This window comes from Chionomys nivalis, chromosome 26 (assembly GCF_950005125.1).
Source record: "Chionomys nivalis chromosome 26, mChiNiv1.1, whole genome shotgun sequence".
Lineage (NCBI taxonomy): Eukaryota > Metazoa > Chordata > Mammalia > Rodentia > Cricetidae > Chionomys > Chionomys nivalis.
In genome coordinates this window covers 21,589,842-21,601,854 of record NC_080111.1, presented here as the reverse complement: position 1 = coordinate 21,601,854, position 12,013 = coordinate 21,589,842, and the positions used below count along the sequence as shown (strand labels likewise).

Below are 12,013 nucleotides of genomic sequence, written 5' to 3'. Positions count from 1 at the left end.
AATTTTCTTTTTTTTATTGAAAAAAAAAATTTCCGCCGCCTCCCAGCCTCCCATTTCCCTCCCCCTCCTCCCGCCCCTCTCCCCCTCCCCCCACTCCTCTTCTCCTCCCTCTCCAATCCGAAGAGCAGTCAGGGTTCCCTGCCCTATGGAAAGTCCAAGGTCCTCCCCCCTCCATCCAGGTCTAGGAAGGTGAACATCCAAACTGTCTAGACTCCCACAAAGCCAGAACATGAAGTAGGATCAAAACCCAGTGCCTACTGAGAACTGAAGAACAATGGCAATGGGTTCTTGATCCTATTGCATGTAATGGCTTTGTGGGAGCCCAGGTAGTTTGGATGCTCACCTTAATAGACCTGGATGGAGGTGGGTGGTCCTTGGACCTCCCACAGGGCAGAGAAACCTGCTTGCTCTTTGGGCTGAGGAGGAAGGAAGACTTGATTGGGGGAGGGGGAGGGAATGGGAGGTGGTGGCGGGGAAGAGGCAGAAATCTTTAATAATTAAATTAATTAATTAATAAAAAAAATCAGCAAGAAAAAAAAAATAAAAAATAAAAATAAAAAAAAAACAAAAACAAAAAAAACCCAGTGCCATTGTCCTTGGCTTCTCATCAGCCTTCATTGTCCGCCATGTTCAGAGAGTCCGGTTTTATCTCATTCTTTTTCAGTCACAATCCAGCTGGTCTTGGTGAGCTCCCAATAGATCAGCTCCACTGTCTCAGTAGGTGGGTGTGCCCCTCACGATCCTGACTTCCTTGCTCATGTTCTCCTTCCTTCTGCTCCTCATTGGGACCTTGGGAGCTCGTTCGGGTGCTCCAATGTGGGACTCTGTCTCTATCTCCATCCATCGCCAGATGAAGATTCTATGGTGATATGCAAGATATTCATCAGTATGGCTATAGGATAGGGCCATTTCAGGTTCCCTATCCTCAGCTGCCCAAGGAACTAACTGGGCACATTGCCCTGGACACCTGGAAGCCCCTCTAGGTTCCAGTCTCTTGGAACTAAGATGGCTCCCTTAATTAAGATACAATAATGTTGTAAATTGGCTTGAGAGTTATGTATTGATATGGAGATACATAAGTAGATGAGCTATATAAAGTGATATAGCCACACCCAGAATAACATGAAATTATGAGGCCGTGGGTAGATATTTGAATGTTTCCCTGAACCAGGTTGATGAGAAATATCTTCTGAATATATCCTAAAACGTTATTCAGGGTGTTGAACTGTCGGTCTCTTTCTTAGAGTCACCAGTAAGAGAAAAGGTTTGGGCAAGTCGTGGAGAAGGGACAGAGCATATGTGAATCTATCACAGCTTCTGGAAGCCTCTCAGCTGAGACACAGTGTTCCGGGGGAGATTGAATCATCTGTTTTGTCCTTTAAAATCTACGCTGACTCCTATGACAGTGCTGCTCTGTTGAGACTGGATTAGTTCCACCCATTGACTTATTTAATCATTTCCCCATCTTTTTAGATCAGAGAGATACAATACACCGATTGTTTCTCTTTTATTGTTGCTCTCCTAGGCATTATTAAAGCCTCCTCCTGAAATAGGGTTAGTAGACACACACATGAATGCTTGGTAACTAACCCGTCAGTGCACACTCACATCATATGCACATGCATTCACGTGTATTCTCACATACGTCATATTCTCACATACGTCATCACCTTTTGACTGTCATCTGTATACGGGGAAACCGGAATGCTATTCTCTGTGCTTCTAAACCAAGTCACGAGGATGTTTTAAAAAGATGTTGGGAAAAGAAATAAAGAATGATACTTTTGTTATTATTCTTTCCTGGTTTTGGGGACAAGGGCACACATATCTAAGACCTCCTGAATTTGACCATAATGCATTGCCTTGAGGTTTTAAAAACACTAGAGACACTAAAATAAGAGATATTTTGAAAATTCATTAGATATATTTATGGCATTTATCAACACAGATTATTAATAATTCCATATCTCTAGCTATCATATAGACATATATGTACACCTATGTTTGTGTATGTCCTACAATCATAGGAAATTTAGCAATTCGATTTTAATCTATGAATTTATTTCAGAGCAATATAACAACCTGAGAAATAAAAGATGTTCCCACAAAACAAATGTTCCCCTGAAATACAGGCTACCAAAAATAGAGTATAAATCAGAGGAGCAGGCAGAGAGAAGACAAAGTGGGGAGAGGAGGTGTGGACGGCATTCAAGAGGTTGAATGTAAAGTACATCTGTCACATTGGGAGGACCTGGAGGTGGGATGAAGGAAGAGCTAGTTTCTCAGGGTGTTGTATACATGATTATGTGAGAGGTGTTAATCTAAGGATGGGAAGTGCCAAATTTGGATGGGATTTACATAAATCCACTCTTCCGTCTGCTGTTGGGGAGTGTCCTTAGTGAGTAGTGACAGAAAAGCCTTGGCTGTGAGGTCGTGTCAGCCGGGTGACAGTTTCTGTGGGGCGTGGATTTGCTGAGCAACTGCTACGTGGCACACACTTGAGCAGTTGCGAAGGATGGGAATGCGACCCAGCTGGACAAAGTGATTGCACTGAAATTTCAGAGCTTTCGCATTAACTGCCAAAGCATAGCTAAACTGTCTTAATAGAGAAATTCATGACTTGCAGAGCCACAGTTTGAATGCTATTCTTTTACTGATAAATGAACTCCAAGGTAGTGCCTGGCACTCTTTCTAAGCCTTTGTTCGATGGTCAGCGTGTCTCTGGAAGTGCAGGATGGATGTTGCTCACTGTCTACGAATGTGTTCCAGAGTGCTCTACGGAAGTGTTCTTGTCCTTCCTCACAAAGGGATATCTCCAGAAGCATCAGAAGCCCACAGACATTTTAAGGGTATAACGTTCGGCAGTCCCAAGCCTGTGTGGTGCCTGCGTGGAATATTGGCTTTCTCATTTATGCTTTTCTTTGGGACAAGCTCATATTTTGCAAGTTTGTTTTGCATATTAGTCAGAAAGAGTGTTGGCTGAGATTGATGGTATCGGCCACATTAGTCGTCTGGTGCTCATGAACCTCCCTTGTGACTGATGTCCCCTAGAAAGCTTCACTGATTAATTTAAGTCAATTTACAAACTTCTTGGATCATGTTGGGGGAGGCTTCTGTCCTGCCTGGCCCCACAATAAACACAGAGAAACTATGTTATTTTCGATAATGCTTGGACAATAGCTTAAGAGTATTTCTGGCTAACTCTTACATCCTTTATGTTTGTTTTGTTTTGTTTTTATTTTTTTTTTGAGACAGGGCTTCTCTGTAGATTTGGGGTAACTCTTATATCTTAAATTAACCCATTTCTATTAATCTGTGTATATCACTGGCCACGCGGCTGTGACTTACCGGCAAGGTTCTGGGCAGCTACATGGCTTCTTGTGGGCTATAGGTGGCTACATGGCTTCTCCTGACTCAGCCTTCTTTCTACTAGCATACAGTTTAGTTTTCCCACCTAGCTTTACTCTGTTAAGCCACTGGCCAAAAGCAGCTTCTTTATTAACTCCTGGCAATAAAACATATTCACAGCATGCAGAGGGGAATCCCACATCAGGACTGAAAGCATTCTCTGCTCTGTCATTGGGGTCTTCAACATATCTCTGTGGGTTATGTGAGCAATGCTTACCATATTAGAGATTAAAAGCATGTCAGCTCATTAGTAATGGTGAAAACATTGGCTAATAGCACATGTAGTTTTAATAAGAAAATACGTAATTTTCAGAATTAAAGAAATCTGTGGCATTTTAGTCTTTTGCTCTTTCCTTCCTTCCTTTCTGTCTTTTCTTTTCTTTCTTTCTTTTCTTTTTTCTTTTTTTTTTTGCAAATTTCTTAGTACCATCTTAAGAGAAGGCAACCAGGAATGTTGTGTTTGCTGTGCCTTCAGCATTTTGGACACAAATGACCTTATAGTGTTACTGGAGATAGTCTTGATTCTGCAGACCCCTGGGGTTCTTAGGAATGCCAAGTGTACATGAAAGCACTTTTTTTTTGTTGTTGTTGAGTTAGATCCCTTACCATTGCTTTCGTACCTTGGAGTGCATGGACTGGAGCAAATACACCTGTTGCCTGCTCCAACTGATCTCAATCTCTCAGCACCAGTAACTTAGCAACATGAGGACTTCTGTCAGATCTTTCTCTGTGAATTTCTTTATTAACCCCTTAGAAGGGTCTATTCTGGGATTGAAATTCTCATTGGCATGATTGCAGCAATTTTTTAACTCGTTCAGAATATAAAATCCTAGCATAATCCCATCACTGTGACTATCCTCCATATTTCCTAGTTGGTACCTCACCTAGGCTATCTGTGTAGTCTTCTGTGAATGTCCTCATTCGCCATTTTGTTTCATCACTATCCCCATTGTCCCCCAAAATATTATTTTTCATCATCAGTAGTTGGATGAATAATTTTAGGAGAGCAGTTATTACTTCTTCATGGTTTTCCTTTTCCATTTTCTTTTTCATACTACGAAACTAATATGTTTACAAAATCCTGGTGACATTAATTCTCATCCTTAAGCTGTACCATAACACACACATACACATACAAACACACACACAGACACACGGGCACACAGATACAGACACACACATACACACACACAGATAGAGAGAGAGAGAGAGAGAGAGAGAGAGAGAGAGAGAGAATAGAAATACTTCAAAGGCTTTCTTTGATTCCAAATGAAGATAAAACGAAGCATCTTTTGCTCCTCTCCTACATTTTTGATGCTCTAAGTGACCCCATAATCTGCCAGCTTTCTCTCCAGGAGTCTTGCTTGCTGTCTTAGGTACAATGTTTTTTTATTTTTTCACATTTTCCTTTTCTTTCTGATGTCTCATGTACTCTGAATTCCCAAGGCAATTCCTTTTCACTAATGCTACTTCTGCCTTTCACAACCACCTTCTTTCTTTTCTTGTCTAGATTACAGTCATAACTTCTATAAATTTTAGCTTAGGTACCATCCCCAATAGAAACACTTTCCTCCTCTTTCCTCTCCTCCTCCAACTTCTTCTCCTCTTCCTTCTTTCCTCTTCCTCCTCTCTCCTTCTCCCTGCTCCTCTTCCTTCTTACCCATCCTTCTTCTTTATCTTTTTCTTTTTGAGACAGATGACATGATGTAGCTCTAGCTGTTCTAGAACTTACTGTATAGTTCCAGTTGGCTTAAACATAGAACATCCTTCTGCCTTTGCTTTCTACCTGCAGAGATCACAGGTGTGTACCACTATCATTTCTAAATTTATCCTTGATTCGGTCAAATATCATTTATTTATTTATGAATCAGGGATTTACTATGTGGTCCTGGTTTGCTTGATATTCTCTAGGTAGACCCAACTGACCAGTTCACTGAGATCTGCCTGCCTCTGCCTCCTGAGTACTAGGGTTAAAGATATGTGCCACATTGCCCTTATCCTATCCTTTATTATATATTCATACCACCAAAACATCCCCTTTCATATCCTTAATTAGTCTGAATATTTCAAGTATCTTTTTATTTTTAGTCTCTATGCAAAGATGTAGATTCCAGTTAGGCTGAGTATTTGGTTATTGCAGGAGTTTAATAAAAAGTTGTTAATGAATGAAGGCTGATTCTTAGAGGTTTTCAGTTTTTCACTTTTCTTTTATGTTTTTCTGATTTTTTTCTGTGATTCTTGATTTCCACAAAAAACAAGACCTAATGTGTTTTTACACAGTTTTGTACCATGTCCTTAGCTCACATATAGGCTTCAAGATTTACTGGGCTATTGCGAATTTTTACTGCCTATTGGCATAATAGATTGTCTTTTGGTCTTGTCTTATCTCATTTCTGTTAAACTCTTTCTTCCCTCCCTTCTTATTTTTTTTAAATTTGTTGATAAATTGTATTTGATTGGGGACATTTTAGAAGTATGTGCTGCCCAGATATTCCATAGCTCAGGAATCTGTTTGTGGCATGAAAATGGACTGAATCTTACAATCCCAAAATTTAGATACTGTTGCCTTAAATCCCCACATGATTAGATTTTGGCATAAGTATTTTAGAAGGATTTAACATTAAGTAGAGTTCTAAGAAAGAGCCAAAAGTTAGTGGAGATAATGGTTTATAACAATAGGAAGATAATACTCTCCCTATGTTCCTCCATCATTAGAAAACAAGGCAAGAAGCCAGCCATCTACCCACCCTCATTAGGAACCTGTGGAACAGAACCTTGTTCTTGAACTCCCAGTCTCCAGAACTGTGAGAAAATAAGTTACCATTGCTTACACTACTGAACCCTCAGCATTTTGTTGTTCCAAAGCAGCCATTGATAACAAATACAGAAAGGCTTTCTTGAAGTAAAATTCAGTATGAGCCTCTTTAAAAGAGGGTATCATTATCCATAAAAGTTCAGTGTACTCAGATGCTGGGAACATATTTATGACAAACTGTCTTCCTTCTTAAAAAGAATACTGACTGTTTCACTGAGTTTTATTAGGACGTTCAAGGCCAGAGCAGAGATTAATAGAAATAAAACTGTATTTATTATATTCTCAGTCAGGAAGAAAAAAAATCATACTATCAATGCCCTTCTCAAGGGAAAAGTCTTTCACTTGGATGACTTTTCCAAGCCATCTCCTAAGAAATAATACTATAGACTTGAAGACGTTTCATGAATGCCTTGTCTCCTGTGTATTTTGTACCAGAAGAGTCTTGGAGAAAGTCCAGAGAAATGTTTCAGTACGAATACTGGCTTCACATGGGGAGCAAACGTGCAAGCAATTTGAGGTTTGTACTTTGGAGGTCTTTACTACTTTCCCATGTCAACTTTAAAGCAAGAAGCTCTTTAAATTTACAGTGGGCTTGATCCTGCCCTTTGTGGTCCACGGAGTACAAGTACTGTTGACAGGAGAGTGGCTTTATATAGTGTACTTAAGACTCTGAGGACCATTGTGAGGTGAATTCTGTGTTTCATTGCCCCTCAGTAGCTATGGTTAGGAAGCTATGAGGGGGTATGAACTCCAGCAGATAATCAGGTGTTTGTCCACTGGCGTGTTAAGCGATTTAGTATTAACTATTGAAAAAATAATAGGAGTCCGGGGCCAGGGAGCAACATCGGGGGCAGTGGGTAGGAGTGATTAAAAGCGTGAGGACCTGAGCCTGCATCCCTAGCATCCATGTGAGAGTAGGGGACCGCTCTCTTTCTCTGGAATACCTGCTGTTCTCTTCTGATCTCTGCACACATGTACACACACACACACACACACACACGCTCACAAGTGGCAGGTGTCAGGCTCCTTAGCTCTCTTGGGAAATCTGAATTGTGTTTGACAAGGATTGTGACTTGGTGAAGGGTTGTGAATGTAAGGATTTGGCTCTCTGTATAGACAGAGCTTAGAAAGCCCTGGGTGTGACTCTTTGAGACCCTTACCCTCCAGCTCCTATTCACAAACATTTATTTAAAAAATACAGTTTCTCTGCAAAGACCTGGCAAGATTTTCACAGAGAACATTAATGAAATTTACTTGTTTACTTACTTACTTATGTAGTTCAGATAGTCCAAGCTGACTTTGATCTTATGAACCAACTTCTTTAGCCCGCCAAATACAGGATTACAGGTGTAGTCTACCATGGCCAGATTCATTTGTTTTTAGTGATCTCTTTCTACTTATGCCTAGCTGGAAAAGATGTTTACCCTAAGAATTAGATAAATCAACCCTCTTTATCTAAACATATCTATTTAAACTTGCAAACTGCCTTCAAATGTTCTGGCAACCAGATCACCCTGAATTCAAACCAGCAAAGTTAGTCGAATGTTCCAAGAAGCTCCCACTGTATTTGATGGTTTTGTAACAAGGCAGCTGAAGTTTCAATAGTGAATGTTGTGTTCTTTAAAGTATTTCCAAACAGAAATAATGTGGGAGTCCCCTTTTGTGTCAATCACCAAGGACAAGCATTCCTCTTAGGCTAGGCAACAAAGGAACAGTTAAATATCTTCGAATTTGTGTCCAAAGTCTGGCCACCACCGACACCCCTGGCAAAATATTTTATTTTGAGGAATTCTCCAAAGAGTTCCTGGTATGCTCAGCGTGAACTTGCACAAATATTTGTGTGTGTGGTGATGATGTATTTTAAAAGTATGTTGTTTTACATCAAGTTGATCAGCTCCAGCAGATACTGGGTTGTGATGCTGTTCTTTCCTTTACTCTTGGTACGGTCACTAGAGACACTTTGAACCTTCCTCAATCCGAGTGCCTTGTTGAAGGATTAAGTACAAAGGAATGCCTTTCCCAGTATTTGACAGCCCTTTCCAAATCAGTTATCGTGAAGCATTTGTTTCTCTTTTGCTTTAGGTTTTAGTGTTGATACAGTAGGGCAGCAGAAGGAACCTATTTTATTGTAGTTCAGAAATAAGTTATTTTGTTTATATCATGGTTTAATGGTCTATGGGCAAATTATATATCATGTATAATATCATTTATCAGATAATATTTATTGAACAGCTTCAAAAGAGTCTCTTAATAAGTCTTATTGATAAAAATTACTGAGTTGCCCTAGGTGCTTATACTAATACACCTTCATTCATCCAAATTATTTACTGTATGCACTGTAGAATTATGTCGTTCTTGATGGGGTCACTTCTAGCAGTGGAATGTGAGATATACTAACCCTGAATTCAGTATCATTATTTGTAGCTAAAACTATGATATATTTCCAATAAATTAAAACAAGGAAAAATAAAAACTAAGATATTTAAGATCCTATAAGGTTATAGATGCTCATTGAACTAATAGGTAAAAATGACAATCATTGCTTACTTATTTTTCATCTTTATAAAGCTTAATGAAACATAAAAATTATTGACACAATATTGATTTTTCAAATATTTCAATTATTTCAAATATTAATTTTTTACATCTGGGCATTTTATAATTTCAATTATTAAAATCTTTTTTTCTGAACTAAATTAGAATATGTTATGTGATACAAAGCCTCTGTTTGTGTGTTTGTGGCATATGTATGTATGAGTATGTGCACATGTGCATGTGTGTGTATGCAAATGCATCTACATCTGTGTGTTGTGGAGACTGGAATTTTAAAGCATGGTTCTCTCTCGGTTATTCTCCATTGTTAGTTGTCGAGACAGGGTCTCTGAACTGGTAACCCACTGATTTGGCTAGACTGTCTACCCACTTATCACCAGGAATCTGTCTGTCCCCAGCAATCCCACAAACTGTGCTGGGTCACAGTACCCACGGGCAGACTCAGCTTTTATGTGGATGTTGCAGATTTGAATTCAAGAGCTCAAGCTTATGAGCAAGGTATTTTAATGGCTGAATCCTCATAACTTTGCCTTTATAGTAATATACTAATGTGTTTTGTGGTTATTTTAGTGAATATTGACTTTTAAACATAATTTTCCATCAAAATCTGTAAAAAATATCCTCCTGAAGTGATAGGCATGGTGGTTTATGTCCGTAATCCCATTTAGGAGGCTGAAAAGAAAGCCATTCCTGTGCTAAAAAACCAAAACATCACACATGATAGTTATGATGAGAATAATAATCATCATCATAATAATAATGACATAAACCAATGGAGTAGTTAGAAATGTGAATGGAAGCTGAGATGAACAGTCAGCTTAACAGTTCAAGGGATGAGCATCTTATAAATACATTTAAAAGTGGAATGTCATTCCATCAACTCCTGTTGGAAACCTCTTCAGCTGTGATAAAGTCAACTCTAGCAACATAGACTTCTCAACTTGACTCTGACATTACAGTGGGTAAACATTAGTGAGATATGTGCCTAATGTCATTAGACTATTGATTTTCCTTGTTTTAATTAGTTTTTTTTCCTGCAATACATTTTGGACCTATTCTTCCTCATTGCAAACTCCTCTGTGACTTCTCGCTTCCCTATCCATCCAACTTCAGGTTCTTTTACTCTTTGATTTTATTAGAGTCTTTTTTCCTGCAATACATTTTGGACCTATTCTTCCTCATTGCAAACTCCTCTGTGACTTCTCGCTTCCCTATCCATCCAACTTCAGGTTCTTTTACTCTTTGATTTTATTAGAGTCACAATTTTTCTAGTGTAGGTTTTCCTGAAATTTCAAAATGTGCTCGCTCATTGAAATTATTTATTTTCTATTGGTATTTTAAATTTATTTTCTCCTCAAGTTTTTCTGATAATTATGTTATTGCTAACAACCACCCATTGCTTCTGCCAGAGACTGATTTTCTAATAAGTTACAGTCTTCTTTACTTATCTTAATAATCTTCTCACTGATTCCATTTCAACTCATCTTTGAACTGAGATCTCTATGTAGTATTTCAGATATCAGCTCTCACCGGTCATAAATTTAATATTTAAGGTCATATTTAAAATGAATAGGGAGCTGAGGCAGAATGTCCTGCTTCCAGATATCCCTCTGACACCTTTCTTCTGTCTAAAAGAAGCTGCACACAGTAGAGAAAACAGTCTTCAGAAGCTGGTAACATATTAAAGTATTACATCATCAGGTAATGGTCAAATTCCCAGTTATGTCTGACTACGTTACCCTTTAATTTTTCCTTCTTTGGTTAGTGTCTGTCAAGACAGAGCATATTCTTTTCTTTGAAATAAAGTTTGAGCTGTTTTCTCAGGGAAAGTATAGTCCTCATGTAATCAACGTAACACTGACTGATGTCCAGGGAGACTGAGCTGTGGTGCACAGGAGCAACATAGCAAGGACAGTGCTGGTCACCAGTAGACAGGAAACACACAAGTAAGGAGGGCAGTAAAGAGCTAAAGTGATTAAGACAGGCAATCTAACTTCGAAAAGACCAATAGAAGTGTGCTTTCTTACTAGCATCCCCAACTGTGAAGGACATTCCATCTTCAGGATTCACGCTCTGATTGCAAACACCAGGTTGGTGTAAGAACTTGTGTCCAAGAGCTGACTATCTTCGTCTCTTATGTTTCTATGACAGAGGGGATCACTCAGCTTAGGGTTCAAAGCTGAGTCACAGCACATGGTGAGGCATTGACATTGCATTGAACATCTTGGAAGGCAGAAGAACAAGTAGACATAGAAGGAGAAGAACAAACACAAAGAGCTGTTGCTTTATTGAGACACCTTCAGTGGAATGAACCCAGTCTTTTAAGGAAGTGTGAATGTCTCTTGATGACTTGATTGCTCTAAAAGTCCCCAGCTCCCAAAACAAATACAATCAATGGCAACCAGATTTCAAAAACCCAGAGGAAATGGCCATAGCCAAACCATAGCAATGGAGGAAAAATATGGATTCTTCAATACATGTTTTTGTCCTTATTCCTATCATAGAACAGTAAGATATTCATAATAAGATGCGCAATGTATTAGTACAAAGTCTGCTTATCTTAGAGTCCTATCAAAGAATAATAGTAAGAAGTACAATGTATTAGTATAAGGTCTGCTTATTTTAGAGTTATTTTCATTCCAAGACATCCCACATTGAGTCTCCTCCAATTATTTGATTCTACATTATCTAACTTGATAGAACTAAATTTGATGAAATATAGTTACCAGGGACTATGAAATCCATCTCATTTTGTAAAACATTTTAGTTAATATCAAAATCAAGTCTTGAGTTCTCAGTACAAACTTCTATCCAAGTCATTTAATAGAATGATAATTTTTTATTATTTATGAAGTTGTCATCTATCCTTTATCTATTCATCCATCTACGTATCATCTCCCTGTCTATCACTAGTAACACTGTTATTTTATATAATGCTATCAAATAGCCATATAGAGTTCAATCACCAAACATTTTTATCTTCATTTCTTTATAAATTAGGGTATTTCTGAACTGCAGTTCTATTTCCTAAAGGAGATACGAGAAATATTGGTTACTGTAAATGAATTAGAGCAAAGTTATTATTTTGATAAGTTTGAAGAGAAATTAGGGGAAACACGTTGTTTCAGCTTCTTTTCCTGTTGCTGTGAGATCACACCCCGACAAAAGCAGCCTAATGGAGAAAGTTTATTCTGACTCACGTTTAAAGTCACAGTTTACGTGGGGGGGATGTTAAGG

General features: G+C 38.6%; 1 protein-coding gene across 2 annotated transcripts in view; it reads left to right on the top strand.

Annotated features, from left to right (window-relative positions):
- The window catches only part of Hgf (hepatocyte growth factor), a 65,430-nt gene that overhangs the window by 25,898 nt on the left and 27,519 nt on the right, over positions 1 to 12,013 (top strand). The gene's annotated exons all lie outside the window — the stretch shown is intronic.